The 19,950-nt window shown below is 39.7% G+C and overlaps 1 protein-coding gene and 1 non-coding gene across 6 annotated transcripts in view; both read left to right on the top strand.

Annotated features, from left to right (window-relative positions):
• PTGER3 (prostaglandin E receptor 3) overlaps positions 1-19,950 on the top strand; it is a 291,735-nt gene that overhangs the window by 254,793 nt on the left and 16,992 nt on the right. The window lies entirely within an intron of this gene.
• TRNAW-CCA (transfer RNA tryptophan (anticodon CCA)) lies at positions 16,376-16,447 on the top strand. Its single transcript has one exon. It is a non-coding gene; the product is annotated as a tRNA-Trp (tRNA).

Below are 19,950 nucleotides of genomic sequence, written 5' to 3'. Positions count from 1 at the left end.
AGCTTAAAGGACTGGTCCATGGGGTTGCAAAATAGTCAGACACGACTTAGCGACTAAACAACAACAAGAATTTAGGATATACTGTACTGTAAAGGTTAAGTTTTCCACTATTTTTACCACTGTCTTGTGGTAAACTCTTGTGAGCATAGACCGTGTTCTGTATCGATGATATCCCAAATGGTTTTTGGCAAAATCAACAGATTTTCCTTGAAATAAATAAATAAATAAATCATATCAATTGAAATTTCACCTTATTTGTACAACAGGGAGAAGGAAATCAGGCAAAAAATTTAAGCATCATTGCCATTCTAGGACTGATTAAAAATAAATACTCTAAAATGATTTTAAATAGAAACACCTAGATATAATTCAATAATGCTTTTTTAAAATAATGTCTTGATTTTGAATATTCTTATTCTGCTTCAATATTAAATTTGACTCTCATCATAGGATGTGCAAAAGCTTTGCCTTGTGCATAGTTCTCAGTCATTGCCGCTAAGTCACTTCAGTCGTGTCTGACTCTGTGTGACCCCATGAACGGCAGCCCCCCAGGCTCCCCCATCCCTGGGAGACTCCAGATAAGAACACTGGAGTGGGTTGCCATTTCCTTCTCCCATGCATGAAAGTGAAAAGTGAAAGTGAAAGTGAAGTCGTGTCTGACTCTTACGACCTCATGGACTTCAGCCTACCATGTTTCTCTGTCCATGGGATTTTCCAGGCAAGAGTACTGGAGTGGGTTGCCATTGCCTTCTCAGTCATTCAGTTCAGTTCAGTTCAGTTCAGTCGCTTGGTCGTGTCCGACTCTTTGCCACCCCATGAATCGTAGCATGCCAGGCCTCCCTGTCCATCACCAACTCCCGGAGTTCACTCAGACCCACGTCCATCAAGTCCGTGATGCCATCCAGCCATCTCATCCTCGGTCGTTCCCTTCTCCTCCTGCCCCCAATCCCTCCCAGCTTTTCCAATGCATCAACTCTTCGCATGAGGTGGCCAAAGTACTGGAGTTTCAGCTTTAGTATCATTCCTTCCAAAGAACACTGAGGGCTGATCTCCTTCAGAATGGACTGGTTGGATCTCCTTGCAGTCCAAGGGATTCTCAAGAATCTTCTCCAACACCACAGTTCAAAAGCCGCAATTCTACAGCACTCAGCTTTCTTCACAGTCCAACTCTCACATCCATACATGACCACTGGAAAAACCATAACCTTGACTAGATCAACCTTTGTTGGCAAAGCAATGTCTCTGCTTTTGAATATGCTATCTAGGTTGGTCATAACTCTCCTTCCAAAGAGGAAGCATCTTTTAATTTCATGGCTGCAGTCACCATCTACAGTGATTTTGGAGCCCCCCAAAATAAAGCCTGACACTGTTTCCCCATCTATTTCCCATGAAGTGATGGGACCAGATGCCATGATCTTCGTTTTCTGAATGTTGAGCTTTAAGCCAACTTTTTCACTCTCCTCTTTCACGTTCATCAAGAGGCTTTTTAGTTCCTTTTCACTTTCTGCCATAAGGGTGGTGTCATCTGCATATCTGAGGTGATTGATATTTCTCCCAGCAATCTTGATTCCAGCTTGTGCTTCTTCCAGCTCAGTGTTTCTCACGATGTACTCTGCATATAAGTTAAATAAGCACAGTGACAATATACAGCCTTGATGTACTCCTTTTCCTATTTGGAACCAGTCTGTTTTTCCATGTTCAGTTCTAACTGTTGCTTCCTGAGCTGCATATAGGTTTCTCAAGAGGCAGGTCAGGTGGTCCGGTATTTCCATCTCTTGAAGAATTTTCCACAGTTTCTTGTGATCCACACAGTTAAAGGCTCTGGCATAGTCAATAAAGCAGAAATAGATGTTTTTTCTGGAACTCTCTTGCTTTTTCGATGATCCAGCAGATGTTGGCAATTTGATCTCCAGTTCCTCTGCCTTTTCTAAAACCAGCTTGAACATCTGGTAGTTCATGGTTCACATATTGCTGAAGCCTGGCCTGGAGATAAGAAAGCCTTCCTCAGTGATCAGTGCAAAGAAATAGAGGAAAACAGCAGAATGGGAAAGACTAGAGATCTCTTCAAGGAAATTAGAGATACCAAAGGAATGTTTCACACAAAGATGGGCTTGATACAGGACAGAAATGGTATGGACCTAACAGAAGCAGAAGATATTAAGAAGAGGTGGCAAGAATACATAGAAGAATTGTACAAAAAAGTCTTCACCACCAAGATAATCACGATGGTGTGATCACTCACCTAGAGCCAGACATCCTGGAATGTGAAGTCAAGTGGGCCTTGGAAAGCATCACTACAAACAAAGCTAGTGGAGGTGATGGAATTCCAGTTGATCTATTTCAAATCCTGGAAGACGATGCTGTGAAAGTGCTGCACTCAATATGCCAGCACATTTGGAAAACTCAGCAGTGGCCACAGGACTGGAAAAGGTCAGTTTTCATTCCAATTCCAAAGAAAGACAACACCAAGAATGCTCAAACTACCACACAATTGCACTCATCTCACATGCTGGTAAAGTAATGCTCAAAATTCCCTAAGCCAGGCTTCAGATGTATTAAGCTTATTTAAATAGGCCATATCTTTCTAAAGAATTTAAAAAATTGTTTTTCATGGTGAAAAATCCTTTTTTTTTTTTTTGAACTTTTTATTTTGTACTGGGGTATAGCCTACTAGAGCTTCCCAGGTGGTGCTAGTGGCATAGAACCTGCCTGCCAATGCAAGAGACACAGGAGACCTGGGTTTGATCCCTGCGTCGGGAAGATCTCTAGGAGGAGGACATGACAACCCACTCCAGTGTTCTTGCCTGGAGAATCCCACAAACAGAGGAGCCTGACAGTCCATGGGCCACAGAGTCAGACATGACTGAAATGACATAGCACACAGGCACGTAGCCTATTAACAATGTGGTGATAGCTTCAAATAAACAGTAAAGGGACTCAGCCATATATATACATGTATTATTATTTTTTTAATATCCAGAGGGAATCTTTACATTTTCCAATTAAAATATTATGAGTTTATAATTGCCTCTGAGAAGCCAAAAATGATCATAAAGTCTAACATTGAGCCTCTCCAATCTGCTGAACTGTGTCAAAATAATTTTGGAATAAGCCAAGATATGAATATACATATGAATGCATAGACTATAAGAAAGGCATGTAATTGATATACTGGCATGAATAAGAAGTGCTAATCGATGCCTGGCATGGAGCTAGAATATCTATAAAAATTTACCAGTAAACTACACATGCAAAGAAGGCAATCATTTTAAGACTCAAATTTGCAAAGTCAATAGAACTAGAGCACTTATGAATCTTTTATTAATCCAGTCTAAGGCAACATGTATAACATTGACAAATGCTTTTGCAGTCCATGTTAATTTAATGAGCTCTTCTTGAAGAATCCTCATTTATTACTTAGAGTACTCAAGCCTCCCTTTAACTTTTTGATCCTTAGCAATGCGGCTTTTGCACTGCCTATTTACGGTTAGACATGACATTGAAGTATTTCAAACTTGTCATTTCATCCTCCCTCTGAGCCAGAAAGAAATCACTATAAGCATCAGAACTACCTGAACTCACTAGCCCCATGGAGCTCAGACCTAAGAGGACAGGGCGCCACAGCCGAGAAAGCAATTGCTTTGGCTGGAAGATCTGACTGCTGTTCCCTGGTGGCTCAGGTGGTAAAGAATCTGCCTGAAATGCAGGAGACCTAGGTTCAATTCCTGGGTCAGGAAGACCTCCTGGAGAAGGGAATGGCAACCCACTCAAGTATTCTTGCCTGGAGAATCCCATAGACAGAGGAGCCTAGCAGTCTACAGTCCATGGGGTCACAAAGAACTAGACATGATTGAGCGATTAACACTGCTACTAACTACTACCATAGGTTATAGCACAGCTCAACAATGAGGAAAAGAATACAAAATCTGCTTTTGAACTCAAAGAAATCAGTTGCTACAGATTAAAATCTCTATTTATTCTCACTTTCCAGGGAGGGTTTCAAAGCTTTAATTTTCATAAAAAGGAAATGCTGTAAGTGTTCAATTATGTTAATAAATAGGAATGATTATATTTCTAGTTAATGCTAAATTATGAAGTTTGACATCTCATTACTGGTGTCAACATGTGTGAGATAATCACAGGCTTACCTTCCGATAATATGATCTTTATTGAGCATGAGTAATCTTGCCTCGTTCCCCAACTTCCCAAAGCAAACAAAATTTCTCTTCAAAGAACTGAAATCCCCCTTTATGGAGAAGTCACTCTTTATCAAGTAAGCACTGCTATACCCTGAAGCTTCTTGTTCAAATACAAATGATCCTGAAAATGTTGCAGGAACGGGGACACCTTCCAGGGCCCAAAAGTGGGCCCTTGTCTAATACTCTGAAGAGGAGAGTAGACAAGCTTGCTGACAAAGCAAGAGCCTTCATTGAGAAGGGTTGCCTGGGTAGGGAGCAGGAGGGTAAGGAAACCCAGGAGAAGTGCTCTGCCAAGTGGTTCGTAGTCTCGGGTTTTATGACAACGAGATTAGCTTCCTGGTTGTCTCTAGCTAATCATCCTGACTCAGGGTCCTTCATGGTGGAGCACGCATTGTTCAGCCAAGATAAACTCCAGTGAGGAGAATTCTGAGAGGTAGTAGGACACGTAGCATCTCCTTTCAATCTTTCCTGTACTGTTCTGGTTGGTGGTGGCTTATTAGTTCCATGTTCCATAATAGGACCTTCTGTCACAAAATAACTCATGCAAATGATTACTATGGTGTCTGGCCAGGGAGACTGGTTTCAGTCAGTGTGTTTCCCGTAACAAAAACGGAGTATATGAAGGCTTGGAGGATCTTTAACACTGGTGTATATTAGTGTATTGGTGTTTTTTGTTGTTGTTTTTTTTTTTTTTTTTTTTTGTCTTTTGGCTTCAGGGGAATTGGGAAAGAAGAATTCTGAGGCTTGTGGATGGCTAGGCAGTTTAGATTTCACCAAATAAATACCTGTAGACTTAGAATCCTGGGATTGGTGCAGAGAGAGTGGGACATACTGGCCAGGTATTCTTTGATGAGACAGAAAAGAGAGACACCAGCTCGCAGCTTCTCCAACAACCCTTATCTTTCCTGGAGGCCTCTGCACTTGCTATTCCCTTGAAACCTTCTACTCCCCTGTCCCAACTCCATCCCTACCTCTCGATCTGTCTAATGCTTATCAACCTTTGGGTCTTAGCATAAATGCTACTTTTTCAGACAAGTCTTTTCTGGCTTCTAAGATTAGGATGCTCTTATGGAACACTGAAAATTTCCATTTTTGCATTTATCAAATGCCAATTAATTATCTGTTTAATTATATTTTGATGTCATCTTCCCAAACGGACATTATTTCCCAGCCCGTAACACTCTATAAATACTTCAAAAATACATGTAGACTGATTGGTACAATGTGTATAAACACTTCAAAAATATATGCAGATTGTTTGGTGCAATGCACATGCATGCAGTCATCTTGGAAGTGGTGTATTATAGCAACAAGTTCTCATGGCACAAGGCTGATGGATATTCAGGTGGTAGGGTAAGCCTGGGAAGGATCTGGACAGGGATGAAAAGGGGAAAAAGGGAGACAGTTTTTCAATTTCACAATCCGCAGCTAAATACACAGCCTTCTTGAGTTTTACCTTAAAAATGTGGACAATGACCCTTGCTTTGCCAGGTTGCTATGGGAAGGTGAAAGGACACAATGCAGCGCAGGCATATGGCAGTCAGTAGCTCTTAATGTTAATTTTGCTAATACTTTTTCCACTGCTGTTCCTCAGTTCACATTCTCTCTCTTCCTAAACTAGTAACTTCCCAACAGGGGGATCAGTGGAGGCTCTGCAGAGATAGGAAATAGTGGGCAGGAAGTGAAAGGTGGTGGCGGGGGTCAGTCAAAACACTGAGCTGAGCCATAGTGCCCATGTCAGGGAACTGAATCTGAAGAATTCACATGTGCTTCTGAGAACAGGGTCAGAGGAAGAATGACAATCAACAGAGGATTGTTCACATATCCAGTGAGGCAAAGTGACTTCAGAGGGACCCAGAGAAGTTCTTATATAATCTGATACAGGAAGAGGAGAAGTAAAAGCACAGACCACACCCTTCTGCCCCACGCGGTCAGCCTCTCAAGCTAAAGATCTATCAGCACTCTCGGGAAAGGGAAATATGAGATCCATCTTGGTCTCAGACTGAAAGTTTACTCATTCTTAAATTTTTATTTGTTTATTTGTTAAGTTGCATTGGGCCTTAGGTGTGGCACTTGGATCCTCATTGTATCATTCGGGATCTTTTATTGCGGCGTACAGTCTCTAGATGTGGGAGTGGGCTCAAAAGTTGTGGTGCGTGGGCTCAGAAGTTGTGGTGTGTGGGCTCAGTTTCTCTGCGGCATGTGGTTTCTCAGTTCCCCAGTCAGATCAAACCTCAGTTCCCTGCATTGCAAGGCAGATTCTTAACCACTGGCCCACCAGGGAAGCCCCAGACTGGAGTTTTATATTGAATGACATTGTGTTTTGCAAACAACCAAAAGGTATAGAATCATCCTAAAATGGTCTTAAGAGGTAGGAAAGGGGGGTTTAATTTAGTACCACTAGGGACAGAGATTTTGGGAAAAAAAGCTAGAAACATTTAGGTTTGTGGCCTTTCAAGTCTGAACTGTTCAAGAATTTGGTAAGAGGGATGATGCCATCAAAGATGATATTCAGGTCTCTGGCCTGAGAAGTAAGCAGTGCTGTTACCTAAGACGGGAATACAGCAGCTGAGATATGGACATAGAGGTCTGGCACTGCACTGTCTGAAAACAGGCGTTGAAGTTTTGTCGGAGGATGTGATGACTTGGGGAGAGTAGAATGGAAGGGAGACAAAGGCATTTAAAAAAGAAAAGTTAAGAGTCAACAACAGAAAAGAATGAGCAAGTAACTGTATTTCTGAAGGAGAGGAGCAAATACACAAAAGGAACTACTGTGGCTCCTGATTGCAATTTCACTTCCATCACAATTGTGCCCAAGGCAGACCAGTTGAGCAAACTGTGCTTTTCTCATTCCCTCCAGAGAGACACAGGATGTTTTTGGTTTTCAAGGAAGTTCTGCAGCTCTGCAGCATGTACTATAGGCAGGCAAAGTATACTTCAAATAATATATATATATATATATATATATATATATTTGGCTTAGAGCTTCAGAAGAGCCCACTGATCAGTAAGCCAAATGTCCAGGAAAGAAAATCCATCACGTATTGCTCCCATGATGATTCCTTGGATGTCCCATGGTACTTAGGTGCATCAAGCACTAAATACAATAATATGCTGCCTCTTCATAAACTGCACTGACTCTAGAGTAATATTAATCATTTCACAAGCCAGGAAAAATGATAGCTAGTCTAAATAAAATGCATTTTCCAAGAGCTCTAAAATATTTTTTCTCAGCTTGACAACTCCCAAATGGGAGCTGGTAGATGGATTTATTGCTGTCTTCTAGGCCACATGCCCCTCTATCCAACTCATAGGGAAACCTAAATAAAATATCTTCGCTATGTGCTTATTGTGAATGCAGAGTTAGTTAGAGCTGACCCCCTGGCATGGAGATGAGTGTCCAGGTGCCCCCACAGCAAGTGCCCTGCAAGGCAGGTCCTGGCCATGATGGCAGTAGTGGTGGTAACCATACTTGCCAGAAAATTCTTGGGTCTGGAAATTGGCTGTAGAGGTCTCATTTCATTCTTGTCGATCCTAGTTCTCCAGGCTTTCTATGCTTCTTTGAGCTAATTCTTTGTCTGCCTAAGTTAACCAGATCTGATTGTTGCATAAGAACACAGACTAGTACAACAGTGGTCTGGCTTTATTTCCCTGGCTGTTGTCCTCGGGGAGTTAGTTCTATATAATACTTCAGTGTAAAATATGAGACTGAATGGAGACTATATTGTTACGGTGCTCAGGAAACATGCATAATATCCATTTGACTAGAATCCCCTTTCCTTTGCCTCCAGTGATATACAGTCTCAATCTGGTTTGCAGCTGGACATATGGCCTAAACTGCACCAAACATAATATTTCACTATCACTGCATGTCACAGTGATAGAAAGAAAGAGTGGATGTGTGACCACCCTTCAATCAAACTTGAATCTGTGATTTAACAGAAACAGTTGAGGAGAGAGGAGGGTAAGAAAGGGTTGTTGGGAAGGAAGTGAAGATGGGGCCAATATGTTAATGCCCCACTCACATGCTTACTGATCTTGTCACCATTTTCACATTCCTGACTCTCTGTTGAAGGACTGTTCTCAGGATGCTAAATTCGCATGTGCACACATATAGCTGAAAGTGCCTAGAAACTTACATTTCTCTAGCGGCACCTGTTAATTTGGACAAGGCCGAGAGGAGATCAACTCCATCTCTAGGGTCCCATTGTGGGTGAAGCCAAAGTTACCTTCTGTGGGGCTTTGCTTGGTTTCACAACTTTGTTTAACTTCCTTCCCTTTCCTGTCTCCAATCTCCATCCCTCGATCAGATTTTTAAAGGCACACTTCCTAACAAGTCATTTTCAGGATCTGCTTCTGGAAGACACCTGAAGAGCCAGCATTCTCTCTTATTCCTCATGGATAACAGCAGGTGAGATATAAAGCAAACAAGCAGGAAGATAGATCAAATCTCTGCTTCCAACCACTCCAGCCCCTTCAACAAATGAACTGATATACTCCCATTCCGGCTGAAGTTAGGCCAACTTTGATTTCTGTCACCTGCAACTAAGAGACACAATTCATCAATGACTCCTTTACTTGCTCCGTTTAACAACAGACATTGCAGAGAGATGTCTGTGATAACATAAGTCAGCAGTATTTTCTAAACAAAGTTATCAGAAGACCACTGTCATAGTTACAGTGTTTGTTGGATGCCATGCAACTAATTTATGATTATATCTTCCACTAGAGTTTACCAGATTGTTTCCAGACTCTTCCATAGTGTGCGTGCCTGCTCAGTCATGTTCAATTCTTTCTGACCCCCTGAACTATACAGCCCACCAGGGTCCATCTGTCCATGGAATTTTTCAGGCAAGAGCACTGAAGTGGGTTACTATTTCCTTCTCCAGAGGATCTTCCCAACCCAAGGATCAAACCCACATCTCTTGAATCTCCTGCATTGGTAGGTGGGTTCTTTACCAGCTGAGCTATAGGGGGGAAGCCTTTTCCACAGTACAAACACCTGAAAAAGTTCAATCTACCTTGACATATTTCATAATATATACCATATGTATGTTAAGAAAGAAAAAGAGAGGAGAGAACAAAATGTTTCTAAAATGTAAACATCCATGTCAGGCCAAATTTAAAGGCCTTCAATACCTCTTCGTTGCTCCCAAGATAAGGTTCATCCTCCTTAAAAAGGTCTCAGAAAGTATAATTATGTGATATCAGGTGCAACTTCCCGGTCCACTCCCACAATCCAGCCACAGTGGAAACTTTCAGTCCCTTGAAAGACGTGCTCTTTCCTGGCCTTGGACCTTTTTGTCCCTCCTTTCTACCACATGCTCTACCCCAGCTTCTTACTTCACTTGGCTTACTCCTTTTTAGGTTTTAGGACTTGGCCAAGACATTACTTCTTCCAGGAAGCTCCATCTCAAAACTCTCCTAATTGCTCTCATTGTCCCCTTTACTTTCCTAAAATTTTACACATTACTCTCTAGTGTGATTAAACATGTTTATTTGGAATAAGAATATAATGACCCCTGAGGTAAAATTATGTTCGTTTGTTCAATCTATATTGTTGGAGCCTAACAGTATCTGGCTTGTAATAGGTTTATAATATTTTTAATGAAGGAATAAAAAAGAAAATAGAGAGAGAGAGATGTTGAGAGAGGAGAAAAATGATGTCTTTTTGAACACCAGTGTAGCCAGAATACTAAGGTACCAACCAGGAAACATCTCCTTAGGAGAAATGCCTTGATGAGTAAAACATGTTTTCATCCCAGCATACATCTCCCTTGGTGTCAAGTCTTAATGAGAGCTAACATAATCATAAAATATGTGCTCAGCAACAAGACAACGCCTGTGATTTAACAGGATCCAGAGTAATTTAGTTATGATACATGGCTTTTCTCCCATGAGAAGATACCTAAGTTGCTGTTGAAAAAAGACAGCTGAGATGAATGTACCCACTGCTCAAAGACTTGGGTCGATCACTTAACCTCTTTATCTTTATATTAAATTATGGATTAATGTTCAGGGCCAGCTAGCTGTAAATACTACTCTTTAAGACAATTTCATTTCCAACCTGTCTCGTTTAATAACCAGGTAGATTAAGGAATAAGGAGATACTGACTTACAGAACAAAGGGCATCACTGAAAATCAGAAGTTCATGCACCATGAAAGAAAAAAATGCACTAATCCATGTATGCTGTCCAAGCAGGAGACACAGGTTTGATCCTTGGTCGGGAAGATCCCCTGCAGAAGGAAAAGGCAACTCTCTCCAGTATTTTTGCCTGGGAAATACCATGCACAGAGGAACCTGGTAGACTAGAGTCAGTCCATGGGGGTCACAAAAAGTCAGGCATGACTTAACAACTAAACGACAATAGTAAATGTATGTTGTCTTACCCAAGTGCAGTGAGAAATTTATTGTCATCTCACTGTCAAGTTTCACCCTGACTAGGATCACTATGCTGGATGTTACATCCTCAAACCATCTTCAGAGACAGAAGACAGGACCACTACTGCCCCTCGAATCTGCAGCTTCCTTGCCTGGCCTCACTAACTCATTAAGATGTTCACTTCCATGAGACAGAGTCTCAGAATACTCCTCAATGAATTTCTCACTATTGTCCAATAAATTTCCCACTATAGAACATAAAACTCTTGTGTCACTCTGACTATTCTGCTTAACTAGTGATAAAAAAAACTCTACCTTTTGGGATCTCACTGATCTCTCTACTGTTACTGATCTCCATCTGTCCATACTCATAGAACTACTCACCATATGCCAACATCTTAGAGTGGACAGGGTGACATCTACAGAACCAATGAAAATAGCTCCTCATTATGTGGATTTTAAGCAGCGTTTTCTTTTTGGATATTACTCTTTGTCCACTTTGCTATCGCATTATGGATGATCTCAATGCTCACAGATGGAGATAGTGCCTATTTCATGGTAACTCAATCCAATCCATCTCTACAGAGAGGAAGGTTGGTTATCCACCAAGGTAAGAATAACATCGAGGCTTCTTCGTTTACACAAAAGAATGTCAATCATACCACACATTTCATTCATTTTTAACTACCTTGATCCAAGCACAATTAACAAAGAATATCTGAAAATACGATCTTTGTCTTTAAACTCTTTGTTTTTCATCTTATCATTTATATTAAGTCAGTTCAGTTCAGTCGCTCAGTCATGTCCGACTTTTTGCAACCCCATGGACTGCAGAACGCCACACCTCCCTGTCTATCATCAACTCCCGGAGCTTACTCAAACTCATGTCCATTGAGTCACTGATGCCATCCAACCATCTCATCTGTCGTCCCCTTCTCCTCCTGCCTTCAATCTTTCCCAGCATTAGGGTCTTCTCAAATGAGTCAGCTCTTCACATCAGGTGGCCAAATTATTGAAGTTTCAGCTTCAACATCAGTCCTTCCAATGAACACTCAGGACTGATCTCCTTTAGGATGGACTGGCTGAATCTCCTTGCAGTCCAAGGACCTCTCAAGAGTCTTCTCCAAAACCACAGTTCAAAAGCATCAATTCTTAGGTGCTCAGCTTTCTTTACAGTCCAATTCTTATATCCATATGTGACTATTGGAAAACCATAGCTTTGACTAGATGGACCTTTGTTGGCAAAGTAATGTCTCTGCTTTTTAATATGCTATCTAAGTTGGTCATAACTTTCCTTTCAAAGAGAAAGCATTTTTTAATCTCAGGGATGGAGTCACCATATACAGTGATTTTGGAGCCCCCCCAGAAAGTCAGTCACTCTTTCCACTGTTTTCCCATCTATTTGCCATGAAGTGATGGGACCAGATGCCATGATCTTCGTTTTCTAAATGTTGAGCTTTAAGCCAACTTTTTCACTCTCCCCTTTCACTTTCATCAAGAGGCTCTTTAGTTCTTCTTCATTTTCTGACATAAGGGTGGTGTCATCTGCATATCTGAGGTTATTGATATTTCTCCCAGCAATCTTGATTCCAGCTTGTGCTTCATCCAGCCCAGCGTTTCTCATGATGTATTTTGTATATAAGTTAAATAAGCAACGTAACAATATACAGCTTTGACATACTCTTTTTCCTATTTGAAACCAGTCTATTGTTCCATGTCCAGTTCTAACTGTTGCTTCTTGAACTACATACAGATTTCTTAAGAGGCAGGTCAGGTGGTCTGGTATTCCCATCTCTTTCAGAATTTTCCACAGTTTATTGTGATCCACACAGTCAAAGGCTTTGGCATAGTCAATAAAGCAGAAATAGATGTTTATCTGGAACTCTCCTGCTTTTCTGATAATCCAGTGGATGTGTGATCTCTGATTCCTCTGCCTTTTCTAAAACCAGCTTGAACATCTGAAGTTCACAGTTCATGTATTATTGAAACCTGGCTTGGAGAATTTTGAGCATTTCTTTACTAGCATCTGAGATAAGTACAATTGTGCGGTAGTTTGAGCATTCTTTGGCATTGCCTTTCTTTGGGATTAGAATGAAAACTGACCTTTTCCAGTCCCGTGGCCAGTGCTGAGTTTTCCCAATTTGCTGGCCTATTGAGTGCAGCACTTTCACAGCATTATCTTCCAGGATTTGAAACAGCTCAACTGGAATTTTATCACCTCCACTAGCTTTGTTTATAGTGATGCTTCCTAAGGCCCACTTGACTTCACATTCCAGGATGTCTGGCTCTAGGTGACTGATCACACCATCGTGATTATCTGAGTTGTGAAGATCTTTTTTGTACAGTTCTTCTGTGTATTCTTGCCACCTCTTCTTAATATCTTCTGCTTCTGTTAGGTCCATACCATTTCTATCCATTATTGAGCCCATCTTTGCATGAAATATTGCCTTGGTATCTCTAATTTCCTTGAAGAGATCTCTAGTTTTTTCAGTTCTATTACTTTCCTCTATTTCTTTGCATTGATCACTGAGGGAGGCTTTCTTGTCTCTCCTTGCTATTCTTTGGAATTCTGCATTCAAATGGGTATATCTTTCCTTTTCTCCTTTGCTTTTTGCTTCTCTTCTTTTCACAGCTATTTGTAAGGCCTCCTCTCAGTCATTTTGCTTTTTTGCGTTTCTTTTTCTTGGGGATATCTTGATCCCTGTCTCCTGTACAATGTCAAAAACCTCCATCCACAGCTCATCAGGCACTCTGTCTACCAGATCTAGTCCCTTAAATCTATTTCTCACTTCCACTGTATAATGGTAAGGAATTTGACTTAGGTCATACCTGAATGGTGTAGTGCTTTTCCCTACTTTCTTCAATTTAAGTCTCAATTTGGCAATAAGGAGTTCATGTTCTAAACCACACTCAGCTCCCAGTCTTATTTTTGCTGACTGTATAGAGTTTCTCTATCTTTGGCTGCAAAGAATATAATTAATCTTATTTTGGTATTGACCATCTGGTGATGTCCAAGTGTAGAGTCTTCTCTTGTGTTGTTGGAAGAGGGTATTTACTATGACCAGTGCGTTCTCTTGGCAGAACTCTGTTAGCCTTTGCCCTGCTTCATTTTGTATTCCAAGGCCAAATGTGCCTGTTACTCCAGGTGTTTCTTGACTTCCTACTTTTGCATTCCAGTCCCCTATAATGAAAAGGACATCTTTTTTGGGTGTTAGTTCTAAAAGCAGGAAACAAAGTCCCTTTTGTCTCCCAAATTCCTTGGTCCTTCGCATTTCCTTTCTTATCTCAAAATTCATCCCAGATTTTCTAAAATTCAATCATTTGTATTCTATCTTCACAACTTTGCCTACTGAACTCTTATAGAAATGATGGATAGTTAAATAGATAGATAGGTAATATACAGATAAATAGATTTGGAAAGATATATATATATATATATATATACACACATCAGTAGCTAGATAGATATAGATATTGATAAATACATATGTAGGTAGATAATCTGTTCTGAACTAACCCACTTTTCATAACTTTTTACTTGTCTTAATCAATAATAGTGATGGGCTACTTACATATTTTTTCTGGTATATATTAAAAAATCATTAAACTGCTATGTATAAAACAAATTAGATACAAGGGTATACTGTACAGCACAGGGAATATAGCCAATATTTTATAACTTAGAGTACAAAAATATTGAATCACTATACTGTACATCTGAAACTAATATTATAAATCAACTATAATTTTAAAAAATTAAAATAGCTTATATTTCTTGATATTAATATTTTTTGAGTTCTCCATGTTTGAATATTTATCAGGGATTCCTCTCTTTTGATAGTATGCTGACATTCATTTATCACAGATGTATATGTTGGATAACATATGATAGAGTTTATCTGTTCCTCTATTACAAACATTCAGATTATTATTGGATTATTTTAATTAAGATGAAACTTTAAAAAGCAGCTAGTTCCATTAAAAACAATAACCATGAAAACTTAAAATGATATAGAACCATTTAAAGTGATCTTAACTATAACTTTTTAAGAAACAGTGACTTATAACAGTGGTTCTCAATACTGGAATATCAGATCACCTGAGAAGACTTTTTTAAAAGTTCTAATGTTCAAATCTCACTCAGACCTATTAAATATGAATGAGGCTCTGAGAACGATAATATATCTAAAATAGAAAAAAATTATTATGCAGAAGCTTCTCATTCTAATTTGTGAAGTGTATGAAAACCTCAAGGTAGACATTTACAATAAAAATGTCTAACTAATTTGGGGCTTCTTCCTTTTCATCAGGAATTTGTAAACTACCATTCAATTTCTACTATAATCGATAGTTCTAACAAAATTTTTAATTTAAAAAAGACCAGTTTTTTGCTATAAATTTAATTTTTCAAAGTTCTGAATGAAAAAAATCTTTAAAGAGAAATATTCAGCTCTTAATGTTCCTCCACTATAAGCCTGTAAGTCATATTATGGACATGACCACAAGCCCTCTAAGAACAAGAACTTGATCTGTCTCACATCTATGCATCTATGTATCTAAGGTTTGAAGCAGTGTCTGGCATATAGCAAACACTCAAATGGTCATCACATAAATAAATGAATAAGTAAATACACACGGCACTAATAATACATAGGATACAAATTATGTCAAAAACATTTTATCATTTCTTCCTCTCAGTTGAACTTCATCATCTCTACCGTATTTGCTTTGAGGCTTTCTGATACAATTTGAAAGCTAAAGACTAACATTTTCTAATACTTCATGTGTGCATGCTCAGTTGTGTCCAACCCTTTGTGACCCCATGAACTATAGCCCTCCAGGCTCCTCTGTCCATGGAATTTTCTAGGCAAGGATACTGGAGTGGGTTGCCATTTCCTACTCTGGAAGATCTTCCTGACCCAGAGATCAACCCAAGTCTCCTGATTCTCCTGCTTTGGTAGGCAAATTCCTTACCACTGAGCCACCTGCTGCTGCTGCTGCTGCTGCTGCTGCTGCTGCTGCTGCTGCTGCTGCTGCTGCTGCTGCTGCTGCTGCTGCTGGTAAGTCGCTTCAGTCATCTCTGACTCTGTGCGACCTTATGGACGGCAGCCCACCAGGCTCCCCTGTACATGGGATTCTCCAGGCAAGAACACTGGAGTGGGTTGCCATTTCCTTCTCCAATGCATGAAAGTGAAAAGTGAAAGTGAAGTCGCTCAGTTGTGTCCAACTCCTAGTGACCCCATGGACTGCAGCCTACCAGGCTCCTCCGTCCATGGGATTTACCAGGCAAGAGTACTGGAGTGCGTTGCCATTGCCTTCTCTGGAGCCACCTGAGAAGCCCTTTAGTATTTCATCCCTTACTAAAAAGTAAAATAATAGAGATTAAATGCCACCTTAATAATCTGTTTTAACTGTGCATGCATTGGTGTTTGCAAGGTGAGGAGCTGCCATCAATTTTAGAAGAGGTAATTGCCTCTAACCATTTTAGCTGAACTGGCAGCATTTCACTCATATCCAAGCCACTGTCCAGGGCCCAGTACATAGTCGAGTGCTCAATAAATCTTTCACTCATATTTGAACAAACATGACTTAGGACATAATCAAAACACTTTTTAGTGGGTGTTACCCCCTCCACCAGAGGAAAGCTTGGGAAGGTTCCATCCACATCTTCTGCAGTCTTGCAGTCTTTCAGTCTTTCTAGTTGCATTAACCTCCATAGAATTCATTCTCTTAATCCATAAAATAAAAGGCTGGTGCTACATGCTCGTGTCTCCTTTCTACCATCCTCTTTCTTCCCTTGTGGCTCAGAGGTTAAAGCGTCTGCCTCCAATGCGGGAGACCCAGGTTCGATCCCTGGGTTGGGAAGATCCCCTGGAGAAGGAAATGGTGACCCACTCCAGTATTCTTGCCTGGAGAATCCCATGGACAGAGAAGCCTGGTAGGCTACAGTCCATGGGGTCGCAGAGTCAGACACGACTGAGAGACTTTACTTCACTTCAAGTATATTTATATTACTTCTCTATTACTAACATTCTAATTGTATGATTAAAAATTTTCTGCATCTGACCTGGATATGTCTTAGCTTTGTTTTCTCATTCATAATTTCAGGAAATGGCTTGATACTTTGCATTTTCATAGAGATCCTGCTATGAGTATAAATACTGACCTCACCCAACTTTTCCAGCAAGGACAGGGTCTGTGCACACAGTAGATCTTGATAGAACTGAAATTATTTATCTTTTAACTTTTTGGCCATACCGTGTAGCATGCAGGATCTTAATTGCCTGACCAGGGATCAAACCTATGCTCCCTGCATTGGGATCACTGGACTACCAGGGAAGTCTGAGAAAGCTGAAATTATTAACTTACAGACAATAACATACATACAACCGGCCTGATTATTTTAATGTTCTCTTGTCAGACACTAGCTTCTTTTCTTTCATTTGAGAAAGTTTTCGTTTCCATTTCATTAACATATGTATGGAACATGATTTCTTCCTCTCCATCAGGTTTTTGCATAGATGCGACCAAATTAGCAAATACGACTATCTTCTATACAACTGACAGAGAGAGCTATACCGGAACCTTCCCTCGTGACCATTACAAATTTGTCATGTAAAGAGCTGGTGCTCACATTTTCTGAGGTTCATAAGTGAGTGACTACAAAATACTGGCAGCTTAAACTATGGTGATGTCTCTAATTGGGGCATCATGGGCTGCTACAATTACAGTGTCTCTGATGCGCTTCTCTTCAGAATTAAACCAGAGTCATTTCCTGCCATACTTTGCAGACAGAGGACAAAACAATGTTAGTCTTTTCCACTTGGCTTCATATATGAAGTCCAAACTTTAGATTTTTTTTTTTTATCTTGAAAAACAATGTCAGACAGAGGTCTTTTTGGTTCCATATTGCTGAGCCAGTAACGAAAAATACAAACTAAAAATCCATTCTATTTCCCAAATGAAAACACAACTCTGGTGAATAACAGCCAAGAAATGGAACCATATCCTGAGGGGACAGGAAGGATAAACATGGCACCATACTGTTTGGCACAGTACTGTTATGGGATACAGATGTCACTGGCACCGATTCCTTTCAGACAGTACATATTAGACTAGAAATAGGGATGCGTAGGTGGTGACAAAGCATCCTCATGTGAAACCAGGATAAAACCCATTGCCCTTTGTTCCTATTTTAGGGAAAACTAGCCAAGAGGTTAATGAGGAACTAAGGACATGAGATCACATCCTTTTTATCCATATTCATTCATTTACTCCTTATTTTGTATCATAGATTGTTAACAGGCAGATGAATGTCAGCACTGTGCTAGCCTCTGGCAACACAAAGTGTAGCCAGCAATAAGCTGAAATCAAGTTGGGAAACAGCCGCCCATATGGTTTAGTATAATATAAAGCTTCCTGGAGATCATGATTTCTGGATTAATTTTGCTTTACTTTAATACTGAATAGAAATTTAATTCCCTAGATAATATTGCATCACCCTTGTAAAATTTGTTCTTTGCTAACACATACATATTCATCCATACTAATTACTAAATGATGAGTGTAAATTAAACTTTGAGGGAAGGGGAGGTAAAGATGGTATGAAAGCGGGAATGGTGTCAAGCCAAACAGAAGAACTTGCATGAGCAAAGACTCAGAGAAACAGTTCAGTGAACTGAGCAGATTACCAGTGGTTTTGAGTGGTTGGAATGCAGAAGAAATTAAGTAAGAGGATCATATAATTTATTGTCCAAAGTGAGACACTTTTAAAAGCGAAGGAGGATGTTAAAATAATTAAAATTATATAATTTAAAATATTTATAAACTGTCATAAAATTATTTTTTAATATTGATGAACCTATAACTCATTTTCAACAACTATTTTCAAAAATAAAATTCTTTCAAAAATTGAAATAAGATAATCTTTGTACATTAAAACAAAAAATCTACCATTGGCTATCTGAATGTTACCAAGTATAACATTAAGATAATCATTTTTTTAATTATTAATTTTAATAGTAGAATAATTGCTTAATAGTATTGCATTGGTTTTTGCCATACATCAACATGAATCAACCATAGGCATATATATGTCCCCTTCCTCCTAAACCTCCCTCCCATCTCCCACCCCATCTCACCCCTCTAGGTTGTCACAGAGCGTCAGGTTTGAGCTCCTTGCATCATACAGCAAATTCCCACTGGCTATCTATTTTACATATGGTCATGAATATATTTCAATGTTGCTCTATTTGTCCTACCCGCTCCCTCCCTCACTGTGTCCACAAGTCTGTTCTTCACGTCTGCATCTCCATGGCTGCCAGGCAAATGGGTTCATCAGTACCATCTTTCCAGATTCCATGTATATGTATTAATACCCAATATTTGTTTTTCTCTTTCTGACTTACTTCATTCTGTATAAAAGGCTCTAGGTTCATCCATCTCACTAAAACTGACTCAAATGTATTCCTGTTTATGGCAGAGTAATATCCCATTGTATATATGTATCATTTATTTGTATATATGATACATACAAATGTTTGAGTTTAATTAGTTGGCAACATTAAATACTGCTTCCTTTACTTCCTGAGACCAAAAAGTTGAACAATCCCTACTCATCTTTTTTTCTAATTAGCAAATACTCTGCATTGTGTCTTTGAAAGGGAGATAATAATTAAATGGTAGGTGATAGTTGTACATACGCAGCACAAGTTATAATGATATTATGCCTGGAAAGGCCTGAATGAAGGAAGATGATTATTATTGATTGTCTTTCAGATTTAGCTACATATTATAAAGAGAACTCTCTTTAATAATATATATTCCACTCATCATTACTAGAAAAGCTGGAAGTAGAGTAAATCTGTCTGGCCTTATTCAACTGCAACTATTAATAATATTTTATTTAATAAAATGAAAAATCCTGCACAAATACTAAACCAGAAAGGGCTTTCTGATAGCGTTCATAAATCTGAATTGTTCTAAGCAAAGTGGATATGAAAGCAGCTGACAATTTAGGAACATACAAAGCAGGACAAGGATGCAAAGGCCAGATTCAGATCCTAGAGGACCTCGTACACTTTGGAAGGAAACATGGAATAAGAAAGGGGAAGCCACTGCAGAACTGCAGAGAGAACTGCGTTCAGATAGAACAAACACTCTGGCTGCGTTTGGAGGATGAATTCTGAGGAAGCACAGATATTATATTGTTAATATAGAGATAGCAAACTGGAAACCCATGATAGCACACTGGAACCTGCATCCAATCTATATCAGTTCAGTTCAGTTCAGTCACTCTGTCATGTCTGACTCTTTGCGATCCCATGAACCACAGGACACCAGGCCTCCCTGTCCATCACCAACTCCCA

Source organism: Ovis canadensis, chromosome 1 (assembly GCF_042477335.2).
Source record: "Ovis canadensis isolate MfBH-ARS-UI-01 breed Bighorn chromosome 1, ARS-UI_OviCan_v2, whole genome shotgun sequence".
NCBI lineage: Eukaryota > Metazoa > Chordata > Mammalia > Artiodactyla > Bovidae > Ovis > Ovis canadensis.
The sequence above is the reverse complement of the archived record's forward strand: the minus strand, read 5'-3'. Positions and strand labels throughout refer to the sequence as shown.